The following is a 10,450-nucleotide window of genomic DNA, read 5'->3' on the forward strand; positions in this document are numbered from 1 at the left end:
ACACACACACTACACTGAATACAGGTCAGAAACTATATTCTGGATTTTGGTACCTAAAAATGGATGCAATGCCCTTTAAGGATTGGAGATAGAGGGAGGATGACACTATACAGCTTGCCAAAAGCAGCTACCCTTGGCAGGATGTCTTCTTAGATCCTCAACACAGAGCATGTGAGTGTGCTGAAAGTACTAATGTGCCTGCTTCTCACCTAAGAGTTCTTCTCAAGCTCTGCCTTGACTCTTTCTCCTTACATCTCTTCAGATGGTTTTCCTGAACTGAAGTCACCCTATCCCCTCACACACAAACTTGGATACTCAGTTGAAGCTCACTACAAGTATTTTATCCCCAATTCATTAGGGAGTTGAGGCCATGAAGATCAGACATCATACCTAACTCATATGCTAACTAACTTAGTAAAGTTAAGACCAGAACTCAGAATTTTTATGGTAAGGTGCTATCCCTTGAGTTGATATCTTTTCTTGTACTTATTACTAAGCTTTGAAAAAAATAGTTTGATTCATTGTCCTCATGCTTCCTATGGACCTAAATGGCACCTCCCCCCATCAATTATCTCATTTTCTCTCTGCCTCCCATTCAAATATGTTAGGCCACAGAACTCAGCCATCCATTGATCATGACAGCTATCATTGTACTGTGGAGTTTTCCATGAAGAATATCTTATAGTGCAAGCTCTTTTCAGTGAACTTGTTCCTTTTGTCCTGCCCCTGCATTCTTCAGAGATACAGTATTACAAATGAAGCAGATTCAAAATTAAAAACAAAACACTCTCTGGGACAAAGGCAGAGTTCTACCAATTTCAGTGTCTATGATCCAGCTCTTTGGTTTTATCAAAACTGGACAGTTAAATGTGAGCTTGGAAGACATGAGAAAGACTTCAAAGACAGTAATTCTTGACTATCAGAGGAAAGACATGGAAGAATTGGGCACCAAGAGCCAAAAGGGGCTATGATGAACATGGGCAGCTGCTTTTCCTAATAGCGGAGACAAGGGCTATGAGCATAAAGGCAAATTCAATGATCCCTATGCAACTAGTTTGATCTTTATTCATAACAATAAATCAAGAATTCTGTAAAGATGAGTCAGCTCCAGGAATTTTCTGGTGGGTTCCACATTAACAGGTGTCATCAGTTTTCTGGCCTGATCAATCCTCTTAGCATTCTTGGTACAAAGGCTGAGTCCATATCTTGCACTAGCCTGAGACTCAGCTGCCTATAAACTTGAAGTCATATCAACAGTGGCAATGAAGCATATGAAAGGTATCACAAGGAACTGAACCATTATGGTTTGAGGATAGCACAGAGCCACATCACAAGGATGATTATTTGCAAAGGTTCCTGAAAAGTGATTATGTCCAGAATCATGTTCTCTTCTTTGCTATGATCTGTAATACGTGCACATGTTTTTTTGGAAAATGGGCTTAAGCAACTGGAAGAACATGGGAAATATAGCAAATTACATGTAGTTCTTAAGCCTGTTTTTTAAATTAATTTTGAGAAACAAATAGCAATGAGACAGTTTCAAAACTGATTAGTAGGACAGTTTCAATAATTAATACATGGCATATAGTTGTCTTCATAGTGGTTATTCATAGCACAAGATGCAGACATGATATCCTGCCCAAATACTATTAGTACAAATCTTTCTTCTCATTGAATTAAGAGAAAGTAGCTGTATATCTATCCTAACTATTTTGTATATACAGATACAAAATGGTCCTTCATTTATATCCCTTTAAGAAGACCCATGTGTGTGTGTGAGGAAGGAGCATGTACTTTGCTTACATCATTTCTTAAATTTCCTGATTGTGGAATCTTTTTTTTTTTTCAAAGAAAATCCATTAAAACCCTAGGGAATGCAGTCTATGAAACAGAGATAAAAGGGTTCCCTTCATTGACTTGAAGCCTGGGGTGTGTTTCCTAACTCCTCTATAAATACCAATCTGAACAGTCCTTTTTAGTCCCTGTTTTATGGGAATATTTTGTGTTTGTTTTAGCCTGTATTAAGGCAGAAATCTTAACTGTCTCCTTTCACATATTGTATATATAGCATCTGACAATGGATTTGGCATGGAGAGATGCCTAACTAATCAATAAATGTCTATATTCTAAATAAGATGTTTCTCTTGTTAATAATAAGTCAGTACAAAAAAATAAATAAATAAAAATAAAAAATAATAATAAGTCAGTACAAATGCATTCTAATGGACCCTCTCCATGTGTGAAAGTTCCTCTAAATTGCTACAAATTTCATCCACTGCACCACAAGGTCTACCTAGATGAAAAAAGAGGAGAAAGAGGAAGAAAAAAAGAAAAAGAAAAAAAAAAAGGCAAGAAGACACCAGCTTGAGCAGTGCCACACGCTAGGGGTTGCTAAAACTGACAGCTTAAAAGGTTCCTCTGGAGAACGCAGCTTCACAGGCCCTGCGATTACTCACCAGCCTTTTAATAGACTTGCCGCACCCTTGGCACACCTAGCACCCTCCCTCCACTTTCTGTTCAGCTCTTCTGCTCCTTTCCTAATGAGCCAGGTGGCTTCCTCTCCCCTCCTCTGATGTTCTGCCTCCACCAGCACAAGGGGACATCGCTGGGCAGAAAGTGGGCAAACAAAGGACTTCAGGCTTCTCTCATTTGAATGTCAAGGTCCTTCCTGAGGCTAATTAAAGGCTCCGTTCCCTTCTGATTCATCATTATTAAAACCTTAAAACTGTCCAGGGTAGGAGTGACATCTGTCTTTTGAAATGAAAAAAGAAGCAATCAACTACACTGAGTGCAGCAAGCATCCCAACACCATGAAAAATAGAAATCTGAAGAACACTGCCAGGACAGCCTCCAAGTTGTGGCTGTTTTCCCTGGTGTCTGTCTCACACCAAGTGGGGAGGGCACTTGGGTTCCTCCACTGAGTCCATGACGGTGTCACAAGGCTCACGAGCTGTGTCCACATTGGATGGCACACTGCTCTCCCCAGTAAGATCCTGGGGCAGGAGCATCCAACCTCCAAAACATGCTCTGCTGATTCCAGCCCCAAGAGAGGGGCCAACTAGCAGCCACTTCTGCCTTGCAGCAGCAAAATGTAGCCTTGGTCCCTCCCAGCCAAGGAAGCTGTGCAGGGTGCGGCAGCCCTTTCCTTCTTTCCCGTCCACTGAACACCCGCTGCCACCACTAGCTCTGGGTGCCCACTTTGTATGGATGGGTGCCTAGCAGCTGGTAAGCACACACTGTGGTCGTATCTGTGTTTCCAGAAAAGATGGGCCTGTGGTTGGGACCTAGTGGGGAAGACATGCCTTCAAATCCCTTCCTGTTGGATGGGGCCTGGGATGACAAAGAAAGGAAATGGGGAGACTTTTGTATCCTTCTGTCTTCTCACACTGTCCTCCTGACCACCACCCCGTGTAGGACACTGTTCTTCTTCTGCCTTTGGCTATCAGAATACCAGGTGTGAACTGAACTTGAAATCTGGGACTTGAACAGGTGGCCTAACAGAGTACTCTTGGGATTTGGGCCAGCGATTGTGCCATCAGCTCCCCTAGCTCTGAGGCTCTGGATTTAGACTGAGTCAAATAACTGTCTTCTCTGGGTCTCCAGCTTGCAGACAGTCTGCTGATACTTGCCAGCCTCTCTGAACACGTGTCTCAGTTCCCTTAATAACTCCCCTCTTCTATGTCCTACTGGCTCTGTCTCTCTGTCACACCCTGACTAGTAATACCCACCATGAGTCAGGCAGTGCAGAGAAGTGCTCTCCTTGAGTTAGTGTCTTCTTATTCAGGGTGCTAACGGCCCTCCCATCTCTAACACCTTCCCCTAGACTGGCAGTCTGGCTGTTCTCCTCCTTCTCACCTGTTGCTTCCCTGAGTGGCACACATGTGCACACGTGCACAAGGCAAGGAGATGACAGACAGAGAAAGCAGGCTGGGGGTGGCAGCCCACCTGCACCGGAGTGCTCAGCGGGTACCAGTCCTGACATCGTGGGAACACGTTTCTTTGGGAACCTGCCTGAGTGAGGGTGGTGAGCTCACCCACTCCCGGTGTAAACAGGCACACATGGCAATTATCACATTAATCTTGGGGGGAGTGGGAGAAAAGATGACGAAAGCTGGGTGAGAGGAGCAAGATCAGAGAACAAGATGAGGAGGTACAGCGAGAAGGGGTTCTCTGGTTCTCTCAGCCTGAGGCTGTGAAGGCAGGATCAGGCCCCAGGGTCTCTAAAGCATTATTTGGGGATCTGTGAAGACCATGTCACAAGGCCTCTTATGCAGAAACCCACCTCTCAGAGCATCTCTCACCATGTAAGCTGAGTGTGTAAGAGCTGGAAAGAAGGAAAACACTGATTCCAGGGTCTGTTCAGAAACAAAGGGACTCTGGGGCTCACCTGCCTCCCATGCCAGAGGTGGCAGGGACTACAAAACCCTCATTAGCTTATAGCCAGTTAATGCTGGATTAACTGCCATTGTACATCAGATAATTCTTTATAACGGGGCCTCCCTGTGCTATCCAATGGCAGCATCCCTGGCCTCTACCCAGTTCATCTCACTCTCCTAATTGTGGCCATCACAAAGGTCTCCAGAATTTCCAAAGGTCCTGAGGGCAAGAGATAACAGGTGGACATAGGAATAGCTTCAGGTTGAGAGCTGTTGGCCTCAAATCTGCATCTCAAGGAAAGAATGGACTTTACTAATTACCAGAGAGTTCTTCTCGGACACCCATTGGAGTGGTCACTCTGGGCTAGCAAAAAGGCCAGAACATTCATTTCAGGAAAAGCACCTGCCTATGCCCTTGCCAGCCACTCCCAGTGACAGGGATATTCAGAGAGCAGGAAGGGAAGGAGAGAGCAGAGATGGTGGCTGGTGCAATTCCTCTGTGCCTTCCTGCATGGCCACGCCCTAGGCATCCAGTACCTCTCGAGTTCCCTTGCCCACTTCCAGTCCCCACTTTCTGCCAGCACCAAGACAAACCGCTCATTTCCTACCGCAAATAACTTGGATTCTGAGTCTCAGCTGAAATGCCATTACTTTGTCCCATAAATTTGTGGACTAGACACTGTGGGATAGACTCTCTTCAAGGGGTTAATAGCCAAAATAGGTTCCTGCGAAGCTTACAGCATCATGCAGGAGACTCATATGAAACTGGGCACGTGTGCACACATGCACACGCACACAACTGTAAGACATGATTAGTACTGTGAGGGGACCACAGGGCTCTCAGGCAAGTGGGTCTGGCCTGGGCAGAGGAGGATTTGCTAAGCCTTACTTCAGAAAAAAGAATATGTTGGTTGAGACAACAGAGACCAGAAAGGCAGTGGAAAGGTTTAATAAGAAGGTAAAAGAAAGAGGGAGCGGGAGAAGTGCTAAGAAGTGCTAAGAAGCAGGGGATGTGCCGGGAGGAGAAGGAAGAGCTTCTCAGTGCTGAGCTGCTACGGCCTCGCAATAGCTGCCTGCAGAGCCCTGTACAGATGCTGCCTGGAACCATGTGCAAGCTGCAGGGGCATCCCGTGACAGATTTTGTCAAGGTGTACCTACCTGTGCAACTGGTATCAAGCAAACCCTTGGGTCTCCCTTGGGCCCCTGCCCAGGCATCATCTTCCCCTCCACAAATATAACCTCATCTTGACTCTTGCCACAATCCTGTAGATGCTCCTAGTGGAGAAATCCCATCAGAACTCTTCCTCCTGTGTTTTGGGCCATTTGCAGGAAATCAGCCACTCTCTTGCACTCCTTCCTGTCCAGCTCTTAGCAGTGTGGATGTGGCAGATTCTCAGGGGTACCCATCCACAGCTGCTATGTATGTTGTCTGCTACTGGCTGTGCCTGCACCCTTCTCAGAGGAGCCAGTCCCTTGCAGGCAGACGGGCCCTGCCTGGTGTTTTATGCCTGCCCGTCGTGGGGGTGAGGAGGCCACTGCAGGTGTATCAATGGGCCAGCCCTTTTTCACTCTGGGTGGAACAACCTCTATGGTGCAGTTCATACTTTGGAGCTGCCTATGGGACCAGGCTGACACCAAAACTTCTGACCTCACATCTTTGCCTAGCTTTGCTCCTGACCTATCTGATTCCCTCACATCCCTACAGGCATTTCCTCAAAATAGCCCCTCATTCAATCACTGCTACAAGAATCTCCATCATACCATCAGTTGAAGAGAAATTTGAGTAGGTATTCTATCCTGGTCATCAGGGTTGTGATCCACTTTGCCAGGGTGGCAGCACTCCATCCCAGCCTCATACCAGTTAGGTGGTATTCCAAGAACAGAGCCACTGTACTCCTTTAATCAGGCTAACCTTTTAGGAAAAGGACACAAGGTACACTGCACCCTACAAAGCTGTTAGGTGCACTACATTCCACTTGATGCCTCATCTATGGTTCCCTGCATGCCAGCAATTATGGTCATATTCTTGGAAGAACTTTATGAGAACATTTCATCCAGCTCCTCATTTGACAGAAGAGTAAGCAGAGCAGAGAAGCAAAGTGACTTCCTTCAGGACACAGGCAAATTATTAGCAGACCTGGAACCACAATCTACAGTGGGCCAACTTCTTGAGGATTCTCGTCTGTATCTTCTTTAGTCCCAGGACTCTGAAAATCATTCTCACCATATTATTTCCACCCTCAATGGGAGAACAAAACCCAAATAGGACAACAAACTCTAGAGTCTCACAGTTGGAAAAGAGGAGCTGTCTTCCCAGGCTGTCTTCCCATAAAGAAAGAAGGCTGAGAGGCAGCTTCTGTCTGTGAGACTCTGAGGATGAGACCTTTCTTTGCATACCTGAGGTTGCCACCGGTGGCTGGGCAGCTGTCACCATGTAATAAAAAGAATTATTGAATTACACCATAGATGCTGTGGGGATCATTTGGATTACCATGAGAAAAAGAGAAAAAGGGAAAGTTGAGAGGCTCATGAACATGCAAAGGAGCAAAGGGAGTTGCTGGGGAGATAGCTTGGGAGTCTAAGCACCTGCCTGGCAAGCACAAGGACCTGAGTTTGATCCCTGGTACCACATCCTATGCAGGCCACTGAAACGGGGCATGGTGGTGCACCCCTGTAATCCTTGCACCGGGGAGGCTGAGACAGGAGGATCACTATGAATGTAAGCTGGTAGTGAGATCCTGTATCAAATAAATAAATACATTAATTTTTTTTTAAAAAAAGATTGGCCTAAAGCCTAAATGCTACCATTAATCAGTAGCATGCTGAGAAAATACAAATGAAGAAGACTTAAAATGCATGAAAAAAGAAACACCAAATGTAAGAATGATTGAAAGATGCCACAGGGCGCAGCACCTGCCTATCTGCTGGACAGAGAGGGACAGTCTCTTGCAGAAGTACTTTCCAACACAATTAAACAAAAGCAAAAAGGCACGAAAGTGGGAAGCACCTTTACCTGAAGTTTGTGCCTCATGAGAAATAGAAGTAATAAAGCTATTCAATGTGGAAAGAGAGAAAAGAAGCATGGAGGAGGATGGCTACTAATGTCTGCTTTGCTGGAGATGGCTTTACAAGGAAGCCACCTAAATAGGAAAGCTTCACTAGAACAATAGGCTTACATTTCAAGAAGGCCCATGTAACACATATTCAACTAAAAGGCACCTCCTTTTGCCTTCCGAAACTTGGTGTGATAAACTGTATACAACTTTGGGTGCAGTGATCGAGGTGGAGCGAGCGAGCTGGGCCTTGAGACACAGGAGGCAAATTTCCATTGAGGTCAGTTTGTCCAGACAACCTACAGTTCTGAGAGTGCTGGCTGCATCAACAAGGTCTTGCTGATTTCACAGACATTCTTTACAGTACCTTTTTACACTTACTGAAGAATACAGGCCCATCAGAGAAACCACATTCCTGTGAATATTACTGAACTACTCCTACAGCTAAAGTCAACAAGAGAACTATTAAATTGTAAAAACCTTAAAATGTCCAGGTTTTTATTGAAAAAGAAAGATGGCTGGGTGAGCAGGTGGAAAAAGTGAAGATGGGGAGCTCCCAGGGAGGCAGAAGCACCTGCTGCCACCCAGCCAGGAAGCTGAGCCTGCCAGACCTAGGAGGCCAGGCGCTATTACACCTCAGATGCCTGAGCATAATCACTGTGCAGAGTCTCTCCACACAAGCAAGCTCCAAGGCAGCATCTGGCTTAACCAGGGGACTGAAAGTAATGAGCCCCCCCCCCCCACAGTTTGGTTGCTCTAGTCCCTTAGATTTGGTGAGGTCACTTCCTCCATAAGGGTCTAGAATATCAGTGATTGTCACTAAAGCTAAAGCAGTGCCTTAGTCCAGATCCTAAAGGACTTTGAGTAGAAACTATTGAACATTTATTTCCCCCTATTCTTTTCCCTTTTTATTTCTTCAGTGGGAAAGTCTAGAAGAGCCAGCTTGGCAAAGAGGAATAGCAGAGAAAGACAGTACTCCCCACCCCATGAGCAAATGGGGAGAGGATGCTAATGATACCCAGCTCAGGAGCTCCTGGCCGGGGGTCATTCTCCAGCTTATGGACAAACATGGTCTCTGCCCCATGTGAGGATGACCAATGCTATGAATGCTGGGAAGATGGAACAGATGTGTCAGTGAAAATCCACCCACACTCTTCGACAACTGTAGAGTAACTCTCAACCGCTGCAGGGCACCCAGTGCCATGCAGCATCAGGAAAGCTGCCATGCTCAAGTCCATTTGAGTGAGAGCCACAAACCCCATGCAGCTCTGGGCCCTGTTCTACTTACATCTATCGTTGGTTAAATTCTAATAATTTTCTAATACTGATGTCATATGATGTTTATCTTGTCTTCTTCTCTTTCTGAATCCTGGTCTAGAAGTCCAAAAGGAATGTATTTTCAATAGATCCTTTACAGAATTCTAGTTACTTTTGAAGCTGGATTTGGGCTACAGTAGGGTTCAGTGTTCTATTATCTCTCCATTTGTGCCTACTTGAAAATCTCCATCAAAAGGATTACTTTTTTCTAAAAAAAAATTTGAGTGAGTGGGGAGGTAAGTCTCAGAAGGGCCAAAAGGCATATGGATATGTTCTCTACTGTGAACACTCTGCACAGTGTCCCTCCTGCTCCAGAGGGAGCAGACTGGAGTCCCTTGCTAGGTTATCATCCTTGTCCTTGTCCTGTGTACATTTCAAAAGAAATTTTATTTTATTTTATTTTATGTACTTATTACAGGGTCTACAGGGTCTCACTACACAGATTGGACTTGTAGTGATCCTCCTGTTTTCATCCTCCCAAGCGCTGGGATTACAGGCATGTACCACCATGCCCAGCTTCAGTTGCCATCTCAACACACCCTAGGAGTGGAGGAAGGGCATGGCATGTGGTGATGGGGATCGAACCATCCCTGCACTGTCTAAGCAGTTGCTTTAGTCTGCTGAGCTATCTGGCCAGTCCAGGAAATTTAATCTTTTAAAAATAGTTGAAAAAGTTAACAGTGATAAAAGAGAGCGCCAGTTAATGTCTTATAATTTTCTATACTTTACAATTTTTACACAGTTAAAGTGACCTTGCTTCATAGATAGATTTAAAAAAAAATACTCAAAGATTATTTAAGAAAGTTTAAAAGAAATACTTCTTTGAATGCACTTTTTTGGACTGTTAGGCCCATGGAAGTCAGGCCTACAAATGCAGCTCCTAGGGGTCCTGGGAGGCAGACACTGACAAGGCAGCTTTTGCTCTGGGAAAAGGCAGATGTGTTGCTTCTCAGTTCAGTGTGTTGTTCTGATGCCACCTACCCCCACCACTCTGTGCAGAACACCAAACCAAGTCAATTCAAGCAAGAGTTAATAGACAATATGCCTGCAGTGAACAGCAGAAGAACCTCAACCCCTGCTACAGGCTTGCTGAGTAAAGACTCATTGCATATTTTTTTCATTTTTTATGCTTTCTAAAAATGGTTAGAGTGTGATATTTGTTTTTGTAGTATTTTTATACATACTTAGAGACATCATTGTCTGGAAAAAGGCTTGGGGAAAACACAATTAACTTTACATTTTCAAAGCCTTGTTTCTTTGAAACTTGCACAAAAAAATTTTGACATAATGCTGTATATCTCAAAATGTTATGTTAAGGCAGATTTTAAAATTAAATTCCAAATAGGAATCCTGAAGCATTACCATTCTGTCTAGGCATTCTATCTTATAACCTGTTTGCCTATTCTACTGTTAGGTTGACTTGCACACATGTTGTAGTCTTTCAGAGCAGTTTCTCATTTTAATCATCTTTATGAATTTTATGCACATTTTAAAAAACAAAGTGGTGATTTGTGCTTTAAGTCACTGCATTTTTAAAAAATTTTTCCCATAATTTTATTGATAAACAAATAGCAATGAGACAGTTTCAAATCAAACTGATAGGACAGTTTCAATAATTAACACATTGCGTACATTCCTCCCAGTGCTTAACTGCTGTACAAGATGTGGACAAGATATCCTATTTACAAACACCATTAGAACAAA

At 44.3% G+C, this 10,450-nt stretch overlaps 1 protein-coding gene across 3 annotated transcripts in view; it reads right to left on the bottom strand.

Moving 5' to 3' along the window:
* The window catches only part of Cacna1e (calcium voltage-gated channel subunit alpha1 E), a 325,607-nt gene that overhangs the window by 158,001 nt on the left and 157,156 nt on the right, over positions 1-10,450 (bottom strand). The gene's annotated exons all lie outside the window — the stretch shown is intronic.

This window comes from Octodon degus, unplaced genomic scaffold, assembly GCF_000260255.1.
Source record: "Octodon degus isolate 3935 unplaced genomic scaffold, OctDeg1.0 scaffold00176, whole genome shotgun sequence".
NCBI classification, from domain to species: Eukaryota; Metazoa; Chordata; class Mammalia; order Rodentia; family Octodontidae; genus Octodon; species Octodon degus.